General features: G+C 39.5%; 1 protein-coding gene across 2 annotated transcripts in view; it reads right to left on the bottom strand.

Annotated features, from left to right (window-relative positions):
- Anxa4 (annexin A4) overlaps window positions 1-13,459 on the bottom strand; it is a 64,097-nt gene extending 50,638 nt beyond the window's left edge. Inside the window, exon 1 of one of the 2 annotated variants that reach the window (XM_077791916.1) lies at window positions 13,274-13,459. The gene's annotated coding sequence lies outside the window, so the exon portion shown is untranslated. The other variant, XM_077791914.1, reaches the window with a different exon arrangement.
- Window positions 13,460-22,696: the final 9,237 nt, after the last annotated feature.

The following is a 22,696-nucleotide window of genomic DNA, read 5'->3' as shown; positions in this document are numbered from 1 at the left end:
GAAGTTCTGGCGTGCTATTGCACAGTAAGGTGACTATCAATATCAATAATATATGTACATTTCAAAAAACTACAAGGATCTTGAAAGTTTTCATTAGAAAAAAATGATATATGTTTGAGGTGACATTTACTTTGATTTAAACATTATACAGTGTATACATGTATTGACACATTATATGGTATCCCATTGATAAGTTTAATTTTTATTTTTTTATGTTAAAAAATTTTTTTAAAGGAAGGGAAAAATATGCTTCCTAAAAATAAATAAATAGAAAAAACAAGCTGAGAAGAAAGGTCTAAGTCAAAATAAAGATTTTGAAGACACTCAGCACAGGTAGTTGAAGTCTCAAATTAGCTAAGTTTTCATAGGAAAGAAAAAAAGACACACCCAAATACATATGTAGAAATTTCTTCTTGGCTCTGAGAAGCCTGCTGGATAGAGGATGAGTTCTAAATTTATCTTATTTACTACTCTAACCTCATTGGCCAGCAAAGCGCCTGACATGTCATAATTTATTCTAAATAATTGTTTGTGTGAACATACTTATTTCCTTAGGTTTGAAAATAACATAATATTCTAAACAGGAGATGAAAAATGACTAGCACAATAACAAATCCTTTAAGATGAATGATTCTGGTTTAAATATCCCATACTTAGGACATCAAGGTCAAGATTAATTTTCTAGGATCCTTCTTTTCTTCCAGTTTAATCAAGTAAAAAGAAATTTTTGATTTTAAAAACATATGTGAGGGCTGGGGTTGTAGCTCAGTGGTAGAGCACTTGCCTAGCTTGTGTAAGGCACTAGGTTCCATCCTCAGCACCACGTAAAAATAAATAAATTAAATAAAGGCATTCTGGCCATCTACAAAAAAAAATGTGTATATCTAACAGGGCTTACCAAATCATATCTAAATATCATTTTCCCCCTACTGCTTGGTTTCCACTAAATTGTTTTTACATAAAAATAGAATGCTTCTAAAAGAAACAAAGATCTTTTACAGAGGTCATAGAAAATTTAATCTAACACCTTAAGAAGTCACAGAAAAGATAAAACAATATTAGTTTACTTTTTTACAAACAACCTTTATTTATTTTTTTAAATTTTATTTATTTGTTTATTTGTTTATTTATTTAATTTTGGTACCAAGGATTCAACTCAGAGACACTACATCCCCAGCTCTATTTTTTTTTTTTTGTAGTTTATTCACAGAAGGGTCTCACTCAGTTGCTTAGTGCCTCGCACTTGCTAAGGCTGGTTTTGAACTCGCAATTCTCCCGTCTCAGCCTCCCAAGCTGCTGGGATTACAGGTGTGCAACACCATACCCAGCTCAACCTTTATTTATTTTGAATTTAAAAAATAATGTATGTACATGACAGAATGAATTATTTGGCTTTATTTCTGTTTTAGCAACCTCAAGATTGGACAGTAGTAACAATGAAGTATGGATCACAGACTGTTAGCACTAACTTTGTCACTATAACTTCACTTCCCCCCTGTTATTATTTAAGTTGCCTGTGTGATCTGATAAACTCCTTTCCCAAACTCCAAAGAATGGGGAGAGGCAGAATTTTTCACGGCAAGGTTGAAAATAATTGATCTTCCATGTCTACAAATGGAAAAGATTAACTTTCATGGAATTTGAGAGACTGGAAGGTCTTTAGCAATCTATTTTCCCTTTCATTTTATTTGATAAATTATTAAATCAGCTTTAAACACAGAAAAGAACATCTTAAAACAATGTAAACATACCATCTACTTTTATTTTCTGGTTGCTTTAGTGTTTTAGCATAGTAGTAATCACAGTGTGTATATGAGTTTTGTGTCTACTCTTTCCAGTTAACTTTCCACAGTCTACACTATCACCATCACCATATTTATATTCTTTTTTTTTTTTTTTTTTTTTTGGTGGTGGTGGTACTGGGGATTGAACACAGGAGTGCTCTACCAGTGAGCTACATTGTCAGCCCTTTTTATTTTATTTTGAGACAGGGTCTCAATAAGTTGTTGAGGCTGGCCTGGAATTCATGATCCTCCTGCCTCGGCCTCTCAAGCAGCATGCTCACCTGACTCAAATTTATCATTTTATAGAATTTTTATTCATCCATCATTGATATAATTTACTCAATGTCCATATTATTAGTTGCTCAACATTTTTGGAGGGGAACTGGGGATTGAACCTGGGGTCACATTAACATGAGCTATACCCTCAGTCCTTTTATTTATTTTTTGAGACTAGGTCTTGAACTTGTGATCCTCCTGCCTCAGCCTTCTGAGTCACTGGAATTACAAGTATGCACCACAGTTTTTTTTTTCTTTTTTGATACCATAACAACAATCTTTATAATTAGCTTTATGGATATTTTCTTCTTCTTTTGACTCATTATTTTTGATGTATAATTATGAATATTTCCAGTTGTCCTCCAAATTTATAATGATGTGCAAAGCCCAGCCAGCCATCTGCCAGCTTGCTTTCTTGCTTATTTATTTATAATTTAATACTTAAATGTTATATTAAAACTTCTTATTAATTTGCCTTTTCCAATTAGTAGTAGGAACATTAAATCTTTCTCTTTTTTACCTACTTATATTCCTTCTTGTGAATTATCAGTTAGCATTTTTTGCTCATTTTTAGGATCTTCATGCTTTACTAATAGTTATATAAGTTGTGAATATATTATAAAATTTAATGTCTTATACCTAAAAATTAATCATAAATATTTTCCAATGTAATATCTTCCTTATAGTTTTATACAGTCAAAACATAGGAGAAAAATTTTAAATCAGACCTGTCCATCTTTTCCTCTTTTGTACTCCTCTCTTTTATTGGTTCAATGGTTTAAAAAGTCTCATTTTTGGTGAAATGTTGATAATTGTTTAGTTGGATGGGGTTCATTTTGCTGTTCTCTATTTAGGTATATATTGGAAATTTCCCGTAATAAAACTTAAAAAAAAAAATCTTACCCAATTGCTAGAATAATCGTTTTGTTTTATTCCTACTAGTTTCTCTCTCTCATCCCCTTCATTTTAGAGTTGAAGAAACTCTTGCCCATAAGGTTAAATCAACTTGCTTACTGTGTGAGTCATCTTGTTCCCCTCCCCAATGAATAAACTTACTCACAACCTCTTCTTTTTTAGACACAGCAAAAATACCCAAAGGCACGGCTATTTGAAAAGGGCAGAGCTCAGTTAAAGAAAGTTGAGCTGGTAGGTCCCACAAACCTTCCGCAACCCCACCCACTAGAAATGGTAGGGCTGGGGGTGTGCTGATCAGCCTAACAGGCAACTCTCCAAGGAAAGAACTCTGAATTCTAGCCATTTCTTTGGTGAAGGATTTCAAGACTAATGTAATATCCCTGAACTCAAAGTCGGGAATAGAAGGGCAGTAGCATACTCTTTCATGCTATTTCTACCGTATGCATGTAATAGATAACAGATCTCAGTAAAAGATAATAAAGAGAGCCTAGGGATATAGCTCTTTGGTAGAGTGCTGGGTTCAAGCCTCAGCACCACACACACACAAAAAAAAGTAATAAAGAATCAGGGAATGAGTTGTCCAAAATATAACATATCTACAGATATTTATATTTTAATATAATGTAGTGAATCATAAGTTCATATGCTTTAATTTTAAATAATGGCTATAGTTAACAATCAAGTTGCAAAACCCTTAATTCCCCACCACCACCAATGTTGGGGCCTGAAGCCAAGGCCTTGTGTATGCTAAGCAAGTGCTTTACCACTGAGCCACATTCTGATCTAAATATCTAACCATCACCTCTCAATGGGCTGGTATAAGAATACTGCAACACACCACTGAGAGACAAATAGTAATGAAAGTACAATTTATATTTTCAAGGGTGGTATGACACAAAATTTATCATTAGCAATTCAGTGACATTAAGTCTATTCACAGTGCCTTGCTACCAGAACCAATGTCTCGTCCTAGAGCCTTTCCGTCACCCCACTGGAACCTCTGTCCACATTGAACACTAGCTCCCTCTTTCCCCTTCATCCCAGCCTTTGGTAACTTCTACTTTTTGTCTCTAGGAATTTGACTGCTCTAGATACCTCATAGAATAAAATCACATAATATTTGTCCTTTTTGTGTGTGGATTATTACATTTAGTATAATATTTTCAAGTTTCATCCATTTTGTAGCATGTATCAGAATTTCATTCCTTTTTAAGTTTGAAGCTAGATTATAAGTCCAACTTTTAGGATCATAGTTAGTATCCAAACAACCCTCCATGGCCTTCTCATGGCCAAAGAATAAGCCCAGCCCACAATCAGAAAGTACAGAAGATCAGGTGAATCAGACCAGACATGGGGAGACCAGAGGGCAGGTGTCAGCAGGGCAACTTTAATAGGAGGCACAAAAGAACTTGGAAAAGTGGAATGTGCCACATATACAATTACATCCTATTATATCATTTTTCTCCATAAATTCAGATCCGTATTTCAATCTGAAAGAAGTTCACCCACTTCAGTGAGTGCACTAGAATAGTTGTTCTTAAAGTCGAATTCACTGACCCAACAGCATCACCAGCACGTGGGACCTTATTTAAAGTACAAATTCTTGGGCTGGGGTTGTAGCTCAGTGGTAGAGTGCTTGCTTAGAACATTTGAGGCATTGGGTTCAATCCTAAGCACCACATGAAAATAAATAAATAAAATACAGGTATTGCATCCCTCTATAACTAAAAAAAATTTTTTAAAAAAGTACAAACTCTTGGGCCTAATCTCATACCTAAAGAATCTAAAACTCTGAAGGTGAGACCCAGCAGTTTGGATTTTAGGATGCTTTTCCAGATGATTCTGATGCATTCTTGAGTTTGAGAATTTTGGTTCTATTGATGCCTGAAAAGTTCTATAAAATACCCCATGGGCGTTTCATAGGTGTGAACTATCATTCATGATCTTACATCAAATATAAGGGAAGAGATTATATCAATAAGGGGAATGCATAAACATGAAGTCCATAAAAATTGTGCTTTCCAAAGATTACGTAAATATTAAAATTCTCAAAACATCCATTGAAATATGCATTACTCCTAATTGGCCTAATCTGTTTTACAGTGTCTGTGAAACTCCAAGTTCAATTTTCTTCACACACATGGGTATTGGTATAGACTGTAACAGGGAGCAGGCAGAGAATCCAGAAAAAGCTGAGTTCCAGTTCCTGCTCTGTCTTCTAGATTTAACCCACACTGAAAACTGACTTATTCTGGCATAAAACTGGGATGGTAGAGGCTATTGTGCAGGATTTCTTCAAGAACAAGCAATATTGGTTCAGTGTTAGAATGTTTGCCTAGCAAGTGTGAGGCACTGGGTTCAATTCTCAGCACCATATATAAATAAATGAATAAAATAAAGTTCCATCAACATAAAAAAAAAGAATAGGCAATATCATCAACCTTCATTACAACTTCTTTCCTCCTTAAGATAACCTTCTTTCTGTTTAGGGATTAGTCTTGGCAAACCAGGAAGGTGGGGCTGGTCCCAGGAGGTTATAATAATTGGGTCAAGGCAGCCCCATTCCAACTGCCATGAATCACTTAAGTGTGGCCCTGTGACCCACTTCCGGACAGTGAGAAATAAGGATAAACCTTCTTAGAGTCTTCCAGGAAAGAAATTTCTCCAGTCTAAAAAAGAAAAGTTGGTCTCCCAACTTCCCCTTTCTTCTGGTCTTGGATATTGTCAGGTTATGATATTTGCAGTTATGGATTCTAACTAATGGAGACGGTAAGCCACTTAGCATGGTATCTGGGGGAAGTCTCAAAGTGTGCAAATGTTACCTGGGTGCATTTAGAAATATAAATTGGAGGGTGGGGAGCAATACCCTGAAATCTAAAACCTAAGTCAGTAAATCTTGGGTGGGACCCAGAGGCCTTATTCATTAGGCTTAAATAAGTATTCATGATTATTCTCCTCACAGCATAGTCCAGTCTGACTCTTATGCAGGTGGCCTTCAGATCCCAGTTCCAGAACTGTCATTTGCTGTATGTACAGGTATTTAAATATTCATTTTGCCCCTATTGTCTACTAGGCATTGAGGAAGAAACAAAGATGGAAGAGACACCATCTTGCTCTCAAGGAGTAGGTAACCTAGTCAGAGAAACAACAGGTGTAGAGCTAATCTAATGATAGAGCAGCATGTAAGAACTCTCATTGGGGCTGGAAGGTGGCAGGAGATAGAGTAAAATGTTCCTTGAGAGATTCAAAGAGCTCTCATTTGACTTGGGCTTTGAACAACAATGCATTTCAATAGGAAAAAAGTTTTCCAGTCAGGAAGGTCCATAAAAATGAAGCTTCAGCTATGGCTACAAATCATAAGATTTATTTGGAAAAAGAGTATTTAGTTTGGAGTTGGCCTGGAATATAGGGACACTATGAAGAGGTCAACAGGCACAAAAACTACAAAAGCAGTTTTCAAAACTGAATCATTTTGTGGCAGGCCAGGCTTGGAGGCTGGATGACCTTTTCCAGGTCATGGGAAATCATCCATTCACCCAGCACATCTCTAGCAGGCACCTACGAGGTGCTCAGCATAGTGCTAGGTCAGAGGATAGGGGCTGCATGGTCTCTGCCCTCAGATGGGCTCAGGATCTGATGAGTAGCAGAGACAGGCATGTGACCAGACATAATGACGTCTGAACAGCGTTGCAGAGGGAAATCATGGAGAGACACAGGAGCACATATGATAGGCCTCTTTCCCAGATGAAGTCAACCAGATGAATTCTGGTGACACGGCCAGGTTTAGCGCAGGGAAGCAGTCGTGTTTCTCTGAGTTTTGAAATCTTTGCCTTCATTCCCTTCCTGGTATCTGGTCAGCACTTTTAATTTTATCCAAACCATTTACAACATAACTGCATCAGACAATGGAGCGGATATAAAAGAAAATAGGATTTATAGTCCAGGCCAGTTCTTACTATGGGATCCTTGGACCATCTAGGACCTGTTACCCAAAACAGATCTGTTCCATCTCCCACAGCTTACAAAAGAACTTCAGTTTCTGAGACCCTCCAGCTCCATTTTCTGGGACTACCCAGCTCTGGTCCATGAGCTGCAACTCCAGCATGCCTTGGCCTTGCTCTGTGAACCCTGTGCACATGCATAAGCCTTCTTCACTTATCCCATCCTCAATGTAAAGGCTACCCCTCCTGGAAGCCTTCTCTGACCATCCATGATGAACCTAAGCATACCTCTTGTTATTCCATGAGAGTCTGTACATAGTGAATCAAACCACTTATACAATCCTGCGATGCGGGGAGGAGAGGATAGGGAGAGAAAGACAACATCTATCCTAACTAATGGAGACTGTAAGCCACTTACATCTACTCAATAGGTCCTGACACCCCATTTACCTCCTCTCTCTGCTTCTGAAACACTGGATTATCTAAAAACACCAGATTGTTTAAAAACAGCTTTCCCCACCATCAAATTCAAGGCATCTTATATTCTTTTTGGAATCAGCTGGAGTACAGCCAAATGAATCAATAACCCAATGAAAACATATGGGAAGAATGAGCAGCTGCTACTGCATCTCATTAGACACTGGACCATGATTGCATGCTAGTTCTTTGTATACAAATAAGGAACTATAGGATCCTATGTTAATTCTGAGGTTGAAAAATTGGATAATTATAAATTCCTCATTTCTACTTCATTCTCCCTCTTCATAAACAATGTTAAGGGGCAGGTACTATCTGTAATTCTCTATTTAAAAAAAATAAATAGGTGATATATGAATATGATAAAAATTCATATGGTACAAAAAAAGTACATAGTTATAAGTCTGTAAGACTTTCACATCCTCCCATCCTCCTCTGAAGGCACACACTGTTATAATTTTCCTGTGTATCTTCCCAGAAGTATTTAGTGCATTAGCAAGTACATAAGAATATAGTGCCCATCATTTTCATATACAGAAATGGTAGCATACCATGCTAAACTATATTCTGCTTTTTTTAAAAAAGAAAAAAAACAATATACTTCAATATCATTCTATTCATTGCCTATCAAACTGAATCTTTTTTCAGTGTTACAAGGTATTGCATTACATGGATATTCCATAATTTAACCAGTCTTTCTCTGATTGATATTTTATTCCTTCTCAATCTTTTGCTATTAAAACAAGTCTGCAATGCATACATCCTGTACACATGCCTCTGTATACATGCCCAAGTATCACTAGGATAAACTATAACTGAAATGACTAGAACAAAGGTAAATGCATTTTTGTTGGTTTGACAAACATTGCCAAATTTCAGGGCAATTCTTAACGCAACATCTAGGAACTTTCTAGATATCCATGAGTGGGTTTAAAATGCTGTTTGTGAACCCCTTGAAACTGTATAAAAAACATGAAGTATGTATTTATTTTTCTTAAGAGAGGATCCATAGCTTTAATCACAGCCTTACAGGAATTTGTATCTCTAAGAGAATAAGAACCATTGGGTCAATAGGTCTTTGCACAATAGCAAACAGAAGAATAGCACAAGTCGACACTAAGTAGGATCCAGAGAAAACCTGCCTCAGCTCCCTGAAGAGGAGTGAGGGAGAAGATGCAGGGGGCTGATATTCACCCCTACTCCGTTCTCCAGCAGGGGCGGTTCAATTCCCCATCATAAGTCAGAATTTGTTCCCAGTAACCACAGGGCCCCTCTGTTAGCTTCTGGTAATGATTTGATTTGCTACTTCTTTAGGGGATTGAGCACCTTGACTCAGAGGAATGAATCCAGAGCCATAGGGTGGGGTGCAGTTTGGAGGTGTTCCCACTGTATGACAGGCCACACAGCTCATGCTCTGCAACTGGTTGTAAAAGGTTAATGCTGTGTGTGTGTGTGGGGGGGTGATATACAAAAGGTCTTTTACATAGTATTCACAGTCTGGCCTTTAGCTGCCATTTATCCCTGCTGCTAATTGTGAATATAACATTCACTTTAGTTTTTACACCAAGCACTGAACCAAGAAGCACTATGGCTGTTTACTGACTTCAAACTACTTGAACCTTTGAAAAGGAGTCTTCCAAGGTGGAGGATTAGGTTTCCACAGCAATATCCTTCAGTCTAGTTCAAACATGAACAAATTACTCCCAATAAAACCAACAGGCCTTAAACAGAAATGCAAAATTCCTAAGGAAATTAATCTTCATGGATGGATCCATCTCAGTTTCAATTATATGAAACAACAACAACCAAAAACCTTTAGTTGGAATGCCATATGGCCTAGAGGTATTAAGCACTGTAAAACTAAGAGTTGAGTTTGGAGGAAAAAAATCTGTTAATCAAATTAAAAAGGAGATTGATAAAACAAAGAACTATTACTGAGAATGGAAAAGTTTTAGTATTTACCCCCATTACATAGAATTTTAGCATTTATTACATTACCTAGCATTTTGTAGCATGACCACAGGCCTAAATTCCCTTGGGAATATCACGTTTTAGTTAATGCTTTATTAAGTGTATCAAGTATGCATATATTTATATAAGCATTTCTTTCTTTTCTTTTTCTTTCTTTATTTTTTGATACTGGTGATTGAACCCAGGGGTACTTGACCACTGAGCCATATCTCCAGCCCTTTTTACTTTTTATTTTGAGACAGGGTCTGACTAAATTGCTAGGGCCTCACTGAGTTGCTGAGGCTGGCTTTGAACTTACGATCCTCCTGCCTCAGCCTCCCAATGCCGCTGAGATTAGAGTTATGTGCCACCACATGTGCTCATATAAGTATTTCTAAAGTATAGTTTCTCAAAGTGAGGCCTTAACAACACTTGAATCTGGGATCCCTTTAAACTCTCCTGGATCCCAACCTGTAATGTTGGATCAGAATTTTGGGGAGTGAGGCAAGAATCTGCATAGTATACAAGTTTCCTAGGGTCTTTAATGCACCCTGATTTGAGAACTAAAGCTTTAGAAGTCACCTTAGTTTAATGTTCTGCCCTTCACAGCCCCATCAGAAAAGGACTGCCATGACAGATGCATGTCACATACCTGCTCCCTGGGCAGAAGGGTCACAAGTTCAACACCAGCCTCAGCAATTTAGTCAGACCCTGTCCCCAAAACTAAAAATGGCAAGGCGAGGTTAAACATGACTAATCCCAGCAACAGAGGCTGAGTCAAGAGGATCACAAGTTCAAGGTCAGCCTCAACAATTTAGTAAGAACTTGTCTCAATAGAAAAAGAACTGAAGATATAGCTGAGTGGTAAAGCATTCGAGGTTCAATCCCCAGTATCAAAAATAAACAAGTAGAATAAAATAAAGGGCTGGGCATGTAGATCATGGGTAGAGTGCTTGCCTAGCATGCTCAAGGCCCTGGGTTCAATTTCCAGTGAAAGAAAAGTAAAGAAGAATCTGCTAAACCTCTGCCTAGACATCTACCTGGTAAGAGTCACCAACTCCAAGGACATCCAGACTACAGGTTTCAAAAGACATCTTTTTATTCAACCAAATGCACCATTTGAAAGACTCCTCCAAAACTCTACCCAACAATACAAAGACTGAATTTATTCCCTATTCTACATACCAAGCCCCTCAAGAATTTAGGGTCAACACTAGGTATGGTGACACACACCTGTAATTCCAGAAAGTAAGGACACTAAGGGAAGAGGGTCACAAGTTAGAGGCCAGTCTCAGCAACTTGGGGAGATCCTGTCTCAAAATAAAAAATTAAAAGGGCTAGGAATGTGGCTCAGCAGAACACCTCTGGACTCAATCCCCAGAACTGCAAAACAAAACAGATTTTAGAGTGTCCACTGTGTGCCCCTACACCCAAAACAACCTTCCCTTTCTTTTTTTTTAATATTCATTTTTTAGCTGTAGGTAGACACAATACTATTTATTTTTATTTTTTTATGCAGTGCTGAGGATCAAACCCAGGGCCTCACATGTGCTAGGCAAGCACTCTACCCTTGAGCCACAACTCCAGCCCCAACAACCTTCCCTTTCTAATCAAAACAACTCTACTTCTTTCACCTCTATTTCATTTGGCTCCTTGAGAAGAAGAAAGTCAAGAAAAATAGTTGATCAAGATTTAGTTAATAAGCCAGGATACCATAAATCTAGATACCAAATCACTATGAACCAGGCACTAATCAAATCATAGTATAACAGACAGGATAAAATGACAGGTTTTGGTGTCCACAATGGATTTAAGCCTCGGTTCCCAAGGGGTCTGACTTTGACCGAGGACCATGATTTGGGATGTGTAAAACAAGCTTAGTAACCTCACATCAGGTTGAAGTGAAGGTTAAATGAGAAGAGCCTAGGTTAACTGTTACTCAAAGTCGCTCCAGGGGAGACATGGAAGTACCTGCCAAACTGCATCCTCAAGTAGCCCTAACTGCAGGAAGAACAAACCCTCAGGGGCTAGATTGGGGCAAAATTGCAGCCCAAGGCCAAACAATACTTTTTCAAAGCTTTTTGTTTTAGATTAAAAACGCATATGATTTTTGGATTCTACTTCAAAATTTTTGTGATTGTTTTCATTTAAAACGTGGGGATTTTTGTTTTGTTTTGCAGTACTGGGATCAAACCTGGGGACTCACGCATGCTAGCAAAGTACTATATCACAGAGTTACATTCCCAACTTCCACCCCCACCCCCTCTATTTTTTTTTTTCATTTGTTACAGGGTCTCACTCTGTGATCTTCCTGCTTCAGCCTCCTGAGTAGCTGGTGTTATAGATGGGCACTACAATGCCCAGTATAAAAAAATGTTTTAAACCTTCAAATAATTGGGTAAAACTGATGACCAAGGAAAATCCCTTCTTGTTTTTTCTGTAGCTTCAAGTTCTCCCTGGCACACTGCCCACCATCCCCTGTGTCTACCACTCACCTTGATCTCCCTTGGAGAAGAGCTGACTTAGTCTACAAGCAGATTAGCAAGATCAGGAAAATAAATGAAAGCTGTACACAAAGAAACCTGCCTCAAGACACAAATCTGGGAACATCAAGGAAGTTCACCCTTTAAATGCTGAGGGTTGGTAGGTCCAGCCTGATGAAGAATGTTACCCTCTAAACTGCTCTGGAAGAAAAATTATATTTAACAAAGAGCAAGATTATCTAGGAGGAAATTCATAGACTCCCTTGGTCCTGTACTTTTATGTATGTGTGTGTATGTATCAAGTCCCTGATCTTGTCTTGGCCATATAGAACTCTAGGAAGTCATCTGCTTTTGGGTGGCTGTGGTTACCCATTTTCTCGTTCCTGTCCCCTTCCTCTCCAACTAGCTCTTCCACCTGTCATCTGAGAATTCCTTTGGTAACTAAAGAGTAGGGCTTGACCATGAGTAGCCATCTGCATGGAAGGGGCAGGTGGGATGTCCTGGAATTGATGGTCAGCTGGATGGACAATTTGAAGGACGGTACCCTATCCATCCTCCCACTATCTGCTGGAGAGAGCAGATGCCCAGTTTTCATGAAAGATACCAGTGACTCGTGACCCACAATTCTCTAAAACGCTCACAGGAGATCTGCATCTACTTGGAGAACACTATGAGTTGGTGGACTATTGGAAAGCCATTCTCTTTGGTCCCCAAGACTCCCAGCTGGTCAAAGAGAGGGGGAAAGTGAAATTGTGCCGCTGACAGACACACAACATGGGGCTCATATTTTAATAAGATTCTATGCGCCAGGCACTGTGTTGAGATCAGTAGATACACAGGGGAATAAAGAGGCAAAAGTCTAGGAAAAAGGAGTAAGTTTCTTAAAAGGAGAGAGAGTTAAAAAGTAAAACTAAGAGGTGTTAGACTGAGTTAGCTCCGGGCAGTATTAACTCCATCCTTGGGTTTTAACGCCCAAGCTCAGCACATGGACACTGACTGGCATCCTGAGCTCTACACTTTGCTCTGAGTGTCTTTCTGGATGGTGTCAGAGGGTAGAGGCTGTGATGTTTCCCTCTGGCCCATCCAGAGCGAGTCCCAGCCGGCTGGCCCTGCTCCACCCTGCGGGCCACTCAGGCCCGCCTGCAGGCCGGCGTCGGGCACCCTCTCCTGGGATCAGCTTGGGGACTGGCATCCCGAGAGGCGCTCCCGGGCCGCCACACCCCTCTCCCGGAGCCCAGGACCCCCGGGCCACGATCCCTTTACCTCTCGTGCGGAGACCCCGGCTTCGCTAGTACTCTGTGGCTGCGGAGGTCACACCCGCGTCCAGGTCCAGCAATGGGTCTTATCCCGTGCGGATCCGCCCCACTTCGGGGTGGAGACTGAGCCCGAGTTCCTGGTTGTCTCTCTGCCCACGGAACCGGAAAGTCCCTCCCAAAACAAAGCGCACCTGGAGCCCCAGACGCCCACGAGAAGCCGGCCTGGCCCCGAGTGGGCTGCTCCCGCACGTGCCCGAGCCCCAGGCGGCGACCAGTCCCCGGATCCCGGGGTCCCGACTCCCGCGCCTCGTCCCGCTGCCGAGATCGCCCAGCCGGCCTGGCACCTCCAGCCCCGCTCCGGCCCCCGCAGAGTGGACCAATGTGTTCGCAAGTTATCGGGTGTCCCGATGTCCCCACCGGTGTCACCCAAGCCCGGCGACCTCGCCCTCTCCCTCCCTGCGTGGGCAGCGCCCAGTTCAGTGCCCTGTCCCGAGTCACGCTTGGAATCCCAGCCTTCTCCCTGGAAAAAGGCACTTTCTCACTCCAGCAGGATCATGGGGAGCCTGTGGCTGGAAAAGTAGAAAGTGAAATCTGAATGGCACTTTTCATTTCCCTCTGTCACAATAAAACATACATTCCAAAAAGTGTCCAGCGGTTCCACATCTTCCTTGAGGAAAAAAATTCTCCCTCCTGTTGCACCTAGCAGGTGAGAGAAACTTCGAGAATAGAAAATTGGGAGCAGAGCTGATCTTTCTCTCTTAAGCCTGTAAACACTAGTAGGACACACTTTGGTGTGTTCATATCTTCTTACCCCCACTGAACACAACACTCCTGAAGCCACTTACTAGGTCTAGGTTGTCTTTGTGCCTGCGCAGGATTCTGTTTCTGGCACATCGTAGGTGCTCAGTGAATGCTGGAGAGAAATCTGTTGCAACTACCAGCAAATTTTAATTTTATTTGACAAAGGATAGGTAGCTTTGGGGAATGTTTGCTATTCAACGGACCAAAATCCAAGTGGTTATTAAAACCTTTAAAGGTGGAGAGGCAACATTAAATTACTTCATAAACATGTAGCTAGAGGAGGTGGTTTAATGTGGTTCAGAGCATGAGTTTTAGGATCCAGACTTGGTTCTGTCCTTTATATATATTTGATAACCTAAAAGTTTCTGAGTTTCTGTTTAGGAACTGACCTTGAGGAAACAAAATTAACAGGGCCAACAGTAGAAAAAGAATGCAATAAGGAAGGCCATCTCAGTGGCACACATCTGTAATCCCAGCTAATTGGGAGGCTGAGGCAGGAAGATTCTAAGTTTGAGGTCAGCCTGGGAGCCTGGGCAACATAGTAAGACCCTGTCTCAAAATTTTGAAAGGAGGATGCTGGGAATATAGTTTAGTGGTAAAGCACTCCCAGATTTAATTCCAGTACCCCCCCCACACACATACACACACACACACACACACACACACACACACACACACACACAAACAATAATAATTCCCTCTTGAGAAAAATTAGAGACACTATTATATCCCTTAGAAAAAATAACAACTTAGCACCCAGTTGAAGAACCTTTACTACACAGTTGTACCCAGACCCCAGATTCCTGCTGCTGCCTCCTCCCCAAAATTTCGAATTTGGAACAGGTTGGGAAGCCACAGAAAGAGGCTTTCATGAGGCACAAAAGGCCAGAAGTAAATATGGCCAAAACTCCTCTAGTGTCAGCCTGAGTTTTAACTACAAAAGGAATCACATCTTTGCTTAGCTTCTCTCTAGGCCATATCCTACTTCCTTCACTTACAGGGTTTCCTGAGAATATTTTCACTGAAATACTTGCAGGAGAATCCTCCTTGTAGCTCTGCTTCTAGGTAACCTGATCTAAGACAGGGTATTTTAAAAATTAATAGAATTGTAACAGGGGTCCCCTTAGTGCTTTGAATATAACACTCACTTCCTCCTCAGCAACTTAGTGAGGCCCTAGGCATCTTAGTGAGACTCTGTCTCAAAATAAAAAATAGGAAGGGCTGGGGATGTGGCTCAAAGGTTAAATGCCCCTGGGTTCAATCCCTAGTACCCCTACTCCAGAAAAAAAAAAAAAAAGAATACAACCCTCGCTTCTCTGCCACTATGGTCTATTTTTAAACTAACATATTTGTTTTTTCTTTCCTTCTCCCTCTTTGCCTCTCTAACCATGAAAGAAGCCAGATTAACTTTCTTCCCATCCTAGGCCCAGTTTTTTGTCCTTTGGCTCCTGACCTACAGGAATAAAACAATCTATGCCCCGGGGCTGGCACCAGCGAATCTGCGAAACAGCTATCTCTCAATGCTACAGATGACTCCTGACAGGGCACAGCTGGAATGTAGCCTTTGTATTCCTTCTTTAAAAGCCTGCTGTTCTCAGCAACTTAGCACGGCCCTAAGCAGCTCAGGGAGACCCTGTGTCTAAATAAAATATAACAAGGGGCTGCTGCTGTCCCTCTTTAATGTGCATGGAAGACTCAAGGCTCAGTGTTAAAGTGCCTCTTGGTTCAATCCCTGGTACCAAAAAAAAAAAAAAGCCCCCTGTTTCCTCTGGCAGTTAGAATCACAGCCTCTGGGATAGGAGTCCCCTCTATTTCTCCTTTGTTAGCAAAGTAATACAATTTCTTTTTCCTTTTTCTCAAAACCTTGCCTTCATTATTGGATCCAATTCCAGGACAAGGATCGACCTTTCAGTATCAGAATTGTCCAAAAGGCTCAAAGGAGCCTTTAAATTAAAGGTAGCAGAATGAATACCTATAGTTATCTCAGATCCTCTCAAAATTCAAGTAAAGCAAAAGTTTTTTTTTTTTTTTTAAATCTCACAAGAACAAGGGAACCAGACAGAAAAAAAAATAATAACAAAAAATTGGAGCCTGGAAAGTAGAGAAACAGGATAATTGACTTAGCAGACTTGAGAGAACTAAGGAATAAGGAGAAGGGAAAGCCAGGAAGCAAGATGACAATGTAGATCTCTGGGGATGTGGGAGTTTGCAGCATCAGGTGCTTCTGAAAGTAGGTGAGCCTGAGACCTGGAGGATTGGTTGTGAGCTGCACAGGAAGAAGCTAGTGTCCCCCATCCCCTCCTGCACAGCTGCTGTTGTCCCTCTTTAATGTGCATGGAAGACTTGAAGTGCCTTCTCAGAAGGGATAAAGAACAGGATCTCTGGAATGGAGACACCCAGATATTGTTGCCGTGTTCTGGTTGGACTACCTAAACGATCCCAAAACTTGGTGCCATAAACGATGACCATTTTTTCACCATTTTGTTGTCCCTCATGATTATACGGTCTGAAATTGGATAGGACTTGGCTGGGGAATTCTGTTCCATGAAGCATCAGCGAAGTTCATTAAGTATAATTACATGGTGGGTTTTCAGCCAGTCTGGAAGACTCCTTCTATATTTGACTCCATAGCAAGAGTAACTGGAAAGCTGATCTCAGCTGGCACTATTATCCAGGGCACTTACACCTTCTCTCTTCACATGGCAGTTTCAGGGTGTCAGATCACCTATGTGGAGAGTCAGGGTTTCCAGAAAAATAATACAAGAGATACAAGCAGAAGTTACTAAGCTTCTTATTATCTAGGCTTGGAAACTATTGAACATCGTTTCCATTGCATTCTACAGATCATGAAAATCACTGAGACCAGCCCCGTTTCAAGGAAAGGAGAATCAGCCTCCATCCCTAAATGAATGTGTGTGTGCAAAGATTTTGCAGCCATCTTTAATCTTGGGTACTAAATGAACACAAGGATAGGGCTTCTGTACTGAAACTGAAGAGTCGTATGAAAATTAAGAAAATGAATATTGAACTAATTGTTCAATATTATTCCTCCACTTGATTCCTGCTAGAAACTGGCAGCCAGGATTATATTCATTAAGAGTCTATGTTCATTAAGAGTTTGGAGTATTTCTCTCAGGAGAAATCTAAGAGCAAAGATCTAAGGAGACTGTATTCAATTGCTCAAGGAAACTGAGCAACCTGTTAGTAAATTTATCCTTGTCAAGCCTCACCCACTCACGTATGCACAAAGGTGTCCAGAAAGTATTGTTGATTGCACTTTTAGGGTTAGTAGATAAAATACAGGACACTTAAATATGAATTTTGGATAAACAACAAATAATTTTTATTGAAGTATAAAATATATAACATGTCTTAAACACTGCACAGAATGTACTTTTCCTATAAGGTATCTGTTGCCTATGTAAAATTCAAGTTTAACTAGGTGTCTTGTTTTTTGTTTTGTTTTTTGCTAAATTTGGCACACTTAAGAATGGATAGCCAAGACTGGGGTTGTGGTTCAGTAGTGCAGCACTTGCCTCGAGTGCCTGAAGCACTGGGTTTGATCCTCAGCACCACATAAATAAATAAAATAAAGGTATTGTATACATCTACAACTAAAATTAAAAAAAAAAAAGAATAGATAGCCAGATGGGCATGGCAAAAGCCTGTAATCCTACTTGCTCAGGAGGCTGAGGCTGGAGGATTGCAAGGTTAAAGCCAGCTCCAGCAACTTAGGGAGGACCTAAGCAACTCAGTGAGATCCTGTCTCTAAATAAAATATAAAAAAAGGCTGGGGATGTGGCTCACTGGCTAAGCACCTCTGGGTTCAATCCCTGGTAACAAAAAAAAAAAAAAAAAAAAAAAACCATAGATCCTCAGAATTTAAGGGAAGAATCTGACATGATAGAAAGAATCCCAAAAGTATAACAGGAAAGAAGCTTGGAAGAAACAGACTATATGGAAAGGGGAAAGAAAAGTGATGATCTGTTATTGGTCTCCTCTGAGAAATAAATTTAGAAAAAAAAACAGAATAGATATTTTTTAACAATTAGTACTTAGAGAACAAAACAGAGGTCTTTTAAATTATAAATATGATAGCAAAAAAAAAAGCCTCAGCAGAGTAGTAAGCATATAAAGTTAGAAAATAATAGAATGCACAGTCATTCCTCCGTATCCTTGGGGATTGGTTCCAGGACTCCTGTGAATAGCAAAATCTCTGGATATCCCTTAGATAAAATGGCCTAGTATTTGCATTTAACTTCTGCACATCCTCCCATATACTTTGAAACATCTCTGGATTACTTATAATACCTAATACAATGCAAATGCTATGTAAATAGTTGTTGCACTGTATTGTGCAGGGAATAGTGACAAGAAAATGTCTATGCATGTTCCGTTCAGGTGCATGCTGTACGCTTAAACTGCATAGTACATGATCCGTGGTTGGCTGAATTTATACATGCAGAGAGCTGCTTACATAGACAAAAGGCAAACAGAAGAGAAAGAGGTAGGAAATAATAAGAAAATTAGAAAGCTAGTCCTGAAATCTAGGAGGCAGAGGGAAAGAAGTCAATAAAATAATTCAATTATATTTTTTCAGAACTAAAGGGTGTGAGTTTCCACATTGAAAGCACTTGCTAAGCCCAGCACAATAGATAAAATGAGAACCACACCAAGGCACATCACAATAAAATTTTAGAGAGCTTACAAGCAACCAGAGGGTAAAAGGAGGTTTCATATAAGGGATCAAGAATCAAGTGGGAAGTTGGCATAGTGGTACATACCTGTGATCCCAGCCACTGGGGAGGCTGAGACAGGAGGATCTCAAGTTCAAGGCTAACCTTGGCATTTTAGCAAAACCCTGTCTCAAATAAAATAAAAAGGATTAGAGATGTAGCTCAGTGATAAAGCTCTTGCTTAGCATGTGCAAGGTCCTGAGTTTAATTTCCAATACTGCAAAAGTAAAAATAAAAATGGCACCAAATTTATCAACAACAGCACAAAAAACTGAAAGACAGTGGAATCATGCCTTTATAACTCTGAGAGAAGATAATTTCCAAATAGATTCCCATATCCATTCCAACTAGCAGCCAAGTTGAGGGGAGTAAAGACAGTTTCAGACATTCACAATTTCAAAATATTTACCTCCTGTGTACTTTTCATCAAAAAACTTTCAGATGGTGTATTCCATCAAAACAAGGACCTAAACCTTAGGATTTGAAAGAAATGGCAAATAGCAGAGTGAACAAGTGAAAACTGGATTGTGGGAAGGCAATCAGTTAACACTATAGCTATGGATGTCTAGCTTTCCTTAACTTAGAGTTAAGCACTAACTGTGTGCCCGTCACCATTCTAAGTGCTTTACATATATAGTACTAGTTAATCCTCACCAGAGCTAAGTTGCTAAACACATACTTGCATAGGTGTCAATACGCATTACTATTAATGTATACAATCATTTATTAATTCAACCATACTGCATTAAACTGCCTATGGAAGGCTTTTTCAGAATTGGCTGCAAAAATATATTCAGTCCCACACCTCTTAAAAACCCTGCCCTCCTCCATCAACAGAAGTCCTCCCCCATTGACAGGGTCATCTTATTGGAAAGCCTTCTATGGCTGAAAAAAAAAAAAAAGTACTGTATTGTGACCTCCAAGGCTGGGGCTCAAAAGGTGGCATAGCTTCCATCCAATTCTCTTGCTTAGCACACATGCCTTTGGAGCACGTACATACAGCTGCTCTGAAACCACCATGCTCCAGTGACCATGTGGACAGATGACAGACAAAGAGGGAATCAGGAATGCTGGCTCTTCCAGCCCCCGGCAGTTTGAGTTTTCCCAATCCCAATCCCAATGCTGCACATGAGAATGAGGAAGACTTAAAATGTTTTCAGCATGCTTCCTGCCTCATGGAATCCAGGTGACACACTCAGTGAGAACTATCTTGCTGAGCCCTGTCTGTCACCAGGATCATAAGTGATAAGAATAACAAAAAACTAGGGCTGGGGTTGTGGCTCAGTGGTAGTGGGCTTGCCTTGCATGTGTGGGGCACTGAGTTCGATCCTCAGCACCACATAAATAAATAAAATAATAAAATAAAGGTTTTGTGACCATCTACAACTAAAAAAATAAATAAATAATTAAAAAAAAGAAGAACAAAAAACTATTGGGCTGGGATGTGGCTCAGTGGTAGAGCCCTTGTCTATCATGCATGAGGCCCTGGGTTCAATCTTCAAAACTGTGAAGAATGATAAAAAAAAGTAAATGACTTTGTTTCACAACACAAATGCTTCTTGGAGCAATAGATATCCAGGACACTTCCGTATGAAAGTGGGATTTTAAACCAGACTTTTGAATCTCCCTTTCCAATACTCATTGAAATGGCATAAAGCCTGTAATGAGAGGGAATTTTTACTGAGGGGCAAGTCTCTCTTCTGATACTCTCGGCAATTTCAGGATAATAGCCAGGTTACATCCAGTCTAACCTCTGGCCAGGAAGGAGCTGAGGCTTGAGGCCAGATAACCCTTGGCCCCCTGGGACAGTGACTTTGCAAAGCATTAAAAAGAAAGTTTACACAGGTGACATTCCTTGCCAGCTGGCCCTCTCCACAATCCTTTCAGGCTGCTGGAAGGTAACCAGCCCTGCAGCCTAAGATATGAGAGGAAGATTCCAGCAGCATCCAAAGAGTTAGGCAGGGATCCAGAAAGAATTAGCTCATTCTGTTAGGGGACAAAAGCAAAGCTTTTTAAACTTTCAAGGATGAGTAAGCATCAATAATATATAGAACCATAAAAAATTTCTAGAACTTAGAAAATGTAACACCTAATAGGTAGGAGTGACTTTTTGTCTTGTTTTACAACATAAAGCAGAAATAAATTTTAAACAGCCTCTGCTATGTCTTGCATAAATAAAACTGACCAAAAAATATAGATCTAATCTGAATATTATTTATGACATAGAATTAATGGTTATAGACTAGATGCCATTATTTTACTGAATCACCTACTGAATATTTATAAAAAGTGACAAAATATTTATTTACAAAGAAAACCTCATTAAATTCTAAAATAGGACTGGGGGTACAGCTTGGTGGTGGAGCACTTTGCCCAACATGTGCAAGGCCCTGGATTTGATACCCAGTAAGGTCAAAGAAACCCCAAAATTCTAAAGTAAGAATAGAGTTTGAACCCTAACACTGTCATTTTTTAAGCTGGTAACTCTAAGAAAGTCATTTATCTTTTTCTGTATGTACTTATCTTTAGAATAGGGATGATGACTATGCCTTCCTAATAGGGACTAAATTATGAGGATAAAATGACTTAATATATGTTAAACTTTTGGAAGAGTACTTGGTCTATTCTAAACTATATGTTATAGTTGGCTATTTTTCTGATCACAGTTAAATAAAATCAAAATTTGGTAATAAAACTTTATATATATATATATATATATATATATATATATATATATATATATTTGTCAATGGACCTTTATTTTACTTATTTATATGCAAGGAATGCTGAGGATTGAACCCAAGGCCTCGCACCTGCTAGGCAAGCGCTCTACCACTGAGTTACAACCCAGCCCTTGGTAATAAAACTTTTAACCAACCATGGCCAACCACTATCAATAGTATTTTCTACTACCTGATTATGGAGATGCCATGTTTGAGAGCTCTAAAGGAAACTAGGCCATCTTTCAAGATTTTGACACCATCCTTTAAGATTCATTATCTACTAGAATTATTGGTATCAAAGAAAAATCTAGGGTCTGGGGGTGTAGCTTTCATGTAGAAAACTTGCCTAGCATATGTGAATTCCTGGGTTGACTCCTCAGTACCGAGAAAAAGAAAAGAAAAATCTGATATCAAACTGATTCTTCTTCCTTTGTAGATTATCTACAAAAGAATTTTAAGATTTCTTCTTTCCCCTTGAAGAATGTATTTAGGAGAGGGGCCTCCTATCCTAGTCCTGGTTGGCACTCTGTCTTAGGTCGATTCATGCTGAAGAGTTAAATCTTTCCCAAACTCAGAACCTTTCTTCTCTCATAGGATTGATTGTTTTCTGGGTTGGGAATGTGGTTCAGTAGCAGAGCACATTGGTCTAGCATGAACAAGGCCCTGGGTTAAAACCCCAGCATCAAGGTGGTTGGGGGTGGGGGTGACAGGGAAAAAGATATTTTCTATTTTCCATAATCTCTATTGGGTGCTATGAGACTTTATCCTCTGTTGCTTAACATTTCTTTACTTGGTTGTTTTTGCTTTGTTTTGCTTTGAACTTTAGCTATGAGTTTGAGAGAATCATTCGGCTTGATCTTGTGAGTTCATTAATTCCATTTTCAGTTGTCCATTTTATTTAGTCCATCTACTAAATTTTTTAAATGCAGTTTTTATTCTATCAAATATATATATATATATATATATATATATATATTCAGATATATTTATATCTTTTTTAAATGGAGCTTTAATTTTGTTAAAAATATGCATTTGTAAGATATATCTTTCTTTTTTCTTTTTGGTGGTGCAGGGGATCAAACCCAGGACCTTACACAAGATAAGCAAATGCTCTACTACTGAACCACATCCTCAGTCCTAATTGACATATACATTGTTTTAAAAGTATTTATTTTTTAGTTGTAGTTGGACTTAATATCTTTATTTTTATGTGGTGCTGAGGATCAAACCCCGGGCCTCACACGTGCTAGGCGATGCTCTGTTGCTGAGCCACAACCCCAGCCTACCTAATTGACATATATTTTTAAGAGCTGAAAGTCTTGTTGAAAGAAACAGCAGTTGTTTTCCTTCCTAG

The sequence above is a fragment of the Urocitellus parryii genome, chromosome 12, assembly GCF_045843805.1.
Source record: "Urocitellus parryii isolate mUroPar1 chromosome 12, mUroPar1.hap1, whole genome shotgun sequence".
NCBI lineage: Eukaryota > Metazoa > Chordata > Mammalia > Rodentia > Sciuridae > Urocitellus > Urocitellus parryii.
This window is presented reverse-complemented; position numbering and strand designations above follow the sequence as displayed.